Source organism: Crocodylus porosus, unplaced genomic scaffold (assembly GCF_001723895.1).
Source record: "Crocodylus porosus isolate Cpor-Errol unplaced genomic scaffold, CroPor_comp1, whole genome shotgun sequence".
Lineage (NCBI taxonomy): Eukaryota > Metazoa > Chordata > Crocodylia > Crocodylidae > Crocodylus > Crocodylus porosus.
This window is the reverse complement of record NW_017728886.1, coordinates 65,495,238-65,500,913: the sequence shown is the minus strand read 5'-3', so window position 1 is coordinate 65,500,913 and position 5,676 is coordinate 65,495,238. Positions and strand designations below refer to the sequence as shown.

The 5,676-nt window shown below is 42.8% G+C and overlaps 1 protein-coding gene across 1 annotated transcript in view; it reads left to right on the top strand.

Annotated features, from left to right (window-relative positions):
* Positions 1–434: 434 nt before the first annotated feature.
* Positions 435–5,676, top strand: part of PP2D1 (protein phosphatase 2C like domain containing 1) — a 23,458-nt gene continuing 18,216 nt past the window's right edge. The window contains exon 1 of the mRNA XM_019535866.1: positions 435–475. The gene's annotated coding sequence lies outside the window, so the exon portion shown is untranslated. The remainder of the gene's footprint in view (positions 476–5,676) is intronic.

Genomic DNA, 5,676 nt, shown 5'->3' with positions numbered 1-5,676 from the left:
GCTTCAGTAAAACTAAGTAAAAACTAAGAAAGAGCTTCAAAATTTGGCCCTAGAAATGCTGGACATTATACTTTTCTCACACACATTGTTGACATCCTTAGGCAGTCAGCGTTTATATGTGTCACAAGTAACGTGTGTAATAGACAAGGTTGAGAAGCTGATTTTAGAAAATACTTAGTTTCACAATAAGGACTGAAAGATATGATCATCAGAGCCTTGCTATGTGTTGTATAGGCCTATATTTTTATCATCTCAACAGACTCCAAATGGTAAACTACCTCATTCAAGCATAATTAGTATTATTTTTCACCTTTAACTTTCTTTCTCTTCTCAGAGTTTATTGCCCACAAAACACTTCCCAGAGATGAGCCTATGAACTCCACTTCATCAGCTTCCTGGATACTAAAAATCATGGACTAAATATAGACATTGGATTTATGACACATTATAACCTGCCTGACAGCTGACTTTCCAGGTACTTCTATACTATTCATCCTCCTCCTCTCCTCCACACCCAGAGTCTCTCACCCATTGACTCCTCAATCTACATTTTCACTGACTGCCTATCTTGTATGCATACCAGCCCACCCTCTGGCTTTTTTACTTTTCATTCCATCCAGGAAGAGCACACACCAACCGCTGAAACTTCCTTAGCCTGATGAAGGGTTTTTGAACCCGAAAGCTTGCTTAGTAGTTGTTTTCCAACTATTTAAGTTGGACTAATAGAAGATATCAGATTCACCCAAAGAACTTGTCTGCCTATGTCCTTAGACCAACACGGCTACAACCTACACCCTTGCCCACTCTGCTGCTCTTTCTAATATCCTCTTCTCTCTTCTCCTTGCTCCTGTTCTACTGCTCTTATTACCATTATTAGGTTGCTACTTTGGGAGTTGAAGGTTTGGGAGAAAGGGACTAGGTTAAGTAAAGACCAGACGATTATTACTGTAAATGCCCCTGAGTCTGCATGCAGATGATAAGAGAGTAGCTTGACAGGTAACAGAGCCAGTGCTTTGAGCTGTCAGACTCACACAGCTTTAGAGCATTGCACAGTTTCACCAAGGGATTAATTATATCATTGCAGCTGCTATATCAGCTTTTGCTGTCTATACTGGTACTTTAGTGGTGCAGGATGGCACAGAATTTGCAATTGCTCATAGCCAGGACCATGCCACAAATGTTATGAATACTAGTGCCTCACTGGGAAGCAGTTGTGTGATATGTATGCTACAAGGTTGCAAGAGTGGTTGCAATTGCAATACACACTCAAGCATGTGCAGTACATTTCTGTCCCACTTCCAACCTATTTACTGCAAGCTGAACAGAGCGCTACTCAAAAGGAGAGAGTGTGTATTGATGTGTTATAGATATATAAAAGAGGTGGAACCAAAGGAAGGACAATATTGTGGGAAGAAACTGGGAACAAAGAAAAAGGCAAGAGAAAAGAGAAGAAATGGTGAAGAATGAGGAAGGGAAGACGATAGCGATGAGAGGAAGTTAGTTATTGCTGGGGGAGTGTTTTCCACATCACAGACTAGGGAGTAATACAAATGCTGTGTTATATTACTGGGTGGAGATATTGTGAAGACAGTATTTAGTGAGAGACTATGACATCAGGGTTACATCACCTACTCACCTCATCTTAATCATGGTATAGGCAGCATAAGTTACTCAGTCAATCATGTTTCCTGTGTCTGGCTTAATTGGAGTAATTTACTTTGTCATGTCCACACATTGAGAAGAAGTTTGAGAAGGGGTGTTCTGCACCAGAGTTAGCACTTTAAGTGATGGGAGTGGTGGGTAAGTAAGAAAAAAACATACACATAGGGGAGAAAGAAATGACGGATGTTAAAGAAATACGATTTCATATTTGGCTCTTTCATTTGGCTACAAATTAGATTTTTTGGCTTCTGTTTAATTAATGGCATGTGTATCAATTGGAAATGGCAAATGGTATCTCACTTGACCCACACTATAGACAAACTGCAGCAATGAAAGATATATACCAAAATGTACTATTTATACTATTGTACACATTTTGCAATATTGACTTCTGGTTTCAGACAATGATCCAAAATCCCATAGTCCAGTCCTGCAACACTTATGCATGAATAACTCTGCTCACGTATGGAATGCCATGGAAGCTAAGTAGTCTATCTTTTATAGTAATAACATGACCACAAATTAACCAATGGGTTCCCAACTCTCAGCTGCACAGAAAACATTATAAAGTTTGTGCCTTTTAAGTGCTCTTTGGTTATGTCTACATGTTCATTAATGCACTGTAATTACAGCACATTAAGTTTAATACCTATAACAACAGACACTAGCTTAATGCACTGTAACCAGTGCTACTACACACTAGCACAGATGAATGCTTTTTGTGTGATGCTTAATGTACATTGGACAAACCTGCCGTGCATTAGCACATTAGCATGATTTTTTTCAGCTGCAGTAATGTGCAGTAGAATTAGTCCAATGGGCATTCAAATCTCATATAGATGCACCCTTTGACATTATCTTCACACCTTAATTTAAAATTTTAGTCAGTATTTTAAATTGGGCTTTTTTCTCTGCTTCTTTTTTAGTTTTAAATACTTAGCGGTATCCAATTTTGGCTTATCTATTCTTGGTAGCGCACTGAACTGGTACAGGGAGGGATATTACAAAAAGCTGGAATTGTAAGTTTTATCAAGCCTTTCCCTCTCAATTTAGGACAGAGAAAACTGTAATTCAGTGTCATTAAATTGTATTGTCAATATCCTACTGAAGTTCCTCAACCCTCCAACAAAAATGGGCAAGTCAAAACCTTATATTTTTAATGCAGGAAAATAGAACTAAATGAGGGAGGGGAGAATGAGTCAATCAATATTTACACATCATAAAGGAGGAAGAAAGAGCATGAGCTCCCCCCACACCATTTTTTCCTTTAAAACTGCTCTAGGCATTTGTAGGCATAGTATGGGTAGATCTTAAATCATATAACATAATATCAGGGCTGCCTGTATAAGAAGCACAAACAGGAAGAAAAAAATAGTTGAGACTCTAGTTGCAACATTCAGTCAGATTGCAAAACCTGTATATTTTACATGAGATTCTGTTCTATTATACTGTATGTTACATGTGTGAATAAACCAGGAATAAAAACACTACACATAGATATTGTCTACTGTCTTGGACTCATGATTTAGCAGCTTTCAGACATATTGACATGGATGTAAATGACATATATAGTGCAAGGCAGTAAAAAATAAGGTTGCTGTGGCCAAGATAGTTTTGTTGTTGAAATCAAACTTATTTTGGTAGCCTTTAAAATATTTTAAACTGAATGTAGTTTGTTTAAAAAAATGAATTGTCTTAATTATATAAAAAAGAAAAGAAAAGGAGTTTGCTATGTTTGAAGCATTAAATTGTCCTAGCAGAGTTGTGACAGTCACGTTATTGTGGTCAATATGGTGAGGAAAGACTAATTTTGGAGTTAACCCTGAAGTGTGATGCCTGAATCTCTACAGCTCTCAATCCATTGTTGTAAACATAACAATAAGATAGTCAAACCAAAAATAATTTTAAATCTTTTTAGGTGAACTTGTACCAACTATTATAGGGGACAGGCTTAAGTATATTTGACAATTACATTCAAGGTAAGCCAGCTGTAAACTATGCTAAATCAACATAAACTAGTGGCAAAGCTGATTCTCTAGAAGGTTCACATGCTGCATAAGGTTATATTCTGAGTAGTCCTGCTGAGTACTAATGAGTGAATGAGGCCATGTCTCACAAGGAGATTTCACCAGTTAGACCAGCATAATTCTTATTTGGGTGGTTCATTCTGTTGTAAAAGCTTTTGTGGGCCGGGAAGGAGAGGGAAGGTGGCTTAGTTTAAACACTTTATGACCAACATGAACTAATTCAAAAAGGTCTTTTAGTACCGGAATAAAAGTGTCCACATGTGGGCAGGAGGGAGGAGCATTATATCTATATAAGTATATTGGTTTAAACTCGCATCTAAATTTATACAAGGAATGCTTTCTCACTTAGATAAGACCTGAGGACCTTGTCTACATTACAGAGTTTCACACATTTTGTGTGTCTGCACACAAATTTCTCTGTGGTAGCAGATCCCTTTTCTACCAGCAGAGTTATGGCCCCTCTGCCAAGCAGTATAAAACTTCAGGTTGCATCTTCTGCTGACTACTACAGTCACCTCCCTAGCTGGTGCATTCCCAAGGTGTGTTTGGGCAGCATAGCTGCTGCAATACAGCTTCATAGATCCAGGAGAACTTTGCACACGTGTGCTGTGGCAGTAGCAGCTGCTGTGTGATGCCAGAAGCAGAGCTGAATTATAGGGCTGTGAAAAATTTTGGCAGCCATTTCATTTCAGAGGTGTTTTGGGTCATTTCGATGCCTGAAACACTGAATCCAAATTGAAACAGAAGGCTCAGAAATATCTTCAGAACAAAATGAGCATCTGAAATATTTTGGAAATGTTTCAGACATTTTTTGAGTTTTGAAGGTGTACACTGCTGCCCTGCCATGCAACACAACTCCTCGTGCTGGGGGTCTCCTCACCACCACTGCTCACTCCATGCTGCCCCAGTAATGCGGGGCTGCATGGGGTGGGCAGCAACAGCAAGGAAACCCCAGCATGGATCTCTGCTCCCTGCGGAGCGAAATAGTGCAGCAGGGCAGTGCTGGTCCCTGCCACGTGACCTGGCTCTGCAGGGAGGAGAAATCTGGGGTTGCATGGGGCTGACAGTAGTGGGGACAAGACCCTGGCGTGGCTCTCTGATCCCTGCAGAACCAGATTGTGCAGCAGGCTCGCTTGCTCTGTGCTGATTCCCTGCCCCGCAACCCGGCGTGACAGGGATCAGAGACCTGCATGGGGGTCTCCTCACCTGCACAGAGGGCAGTGGCCCTTCCCCTACCCTAGATGAGCCACCTACGGCCCTGTCCTGCTCCCTGCTGGGGCCCCGAGCCCCACCCAGCTGTCTGAAACAGATACAGAAGAGATTTGGCAGAGTTGACTCTCCAAAACAGATTTCGCTGGTTCAATTCCTCTGCTCCATGTTCAATTCCCAAGCCCCTGGTTCAATTCCCCAGCTCCCTGTTCAATTTGTCTGGGAGCTGGGGTCAGCCAGAGCTTGGCACTGCTTAGCCCCAGCAACCCCAGCTCCCAGACAGTGCTCAGTGCCCTGCCAAGCCATGAGGCAACTGCCACACAGGTGCCAGGCGGGGAAGCGGTCTTCACTGCCCCATGCTGCACAGGGAGGCTCTACCATGAGTGCCCAGAGGCCCCATTCGCTGTTTCTGCAGCCAGTGAGTGTGGGGCTTTTTTTTTTAAAGTGCCAGGAGGCTGTGGCCAGGCGGGGATGGGGCTAGCCGCATGGCAGCCATGGGAACTTTTCCCCCAGCTCCCCTGGCTGTGCCTGCCTCTCCCCCAGCAGGGGGAGCTGCAGGGGCTCTACCCTGCTACCACTTGCTCAGCTGGCCCTGGGGGGACGCAGTGTGGGCACAGCTCACTCCGGGCAGCAACAGGGCATAGTGTCTGCTCCCAGTGCTGCCATGCCCACATCAATGCTGGGAGCGGGGGCTCTGTCTTGCCAGCACTTGCCAGCTGGCATGGGAGGTGTGGGATATGGGTGCGGCAGCACTTGAAGTGGGAGATATGCCCTTCTT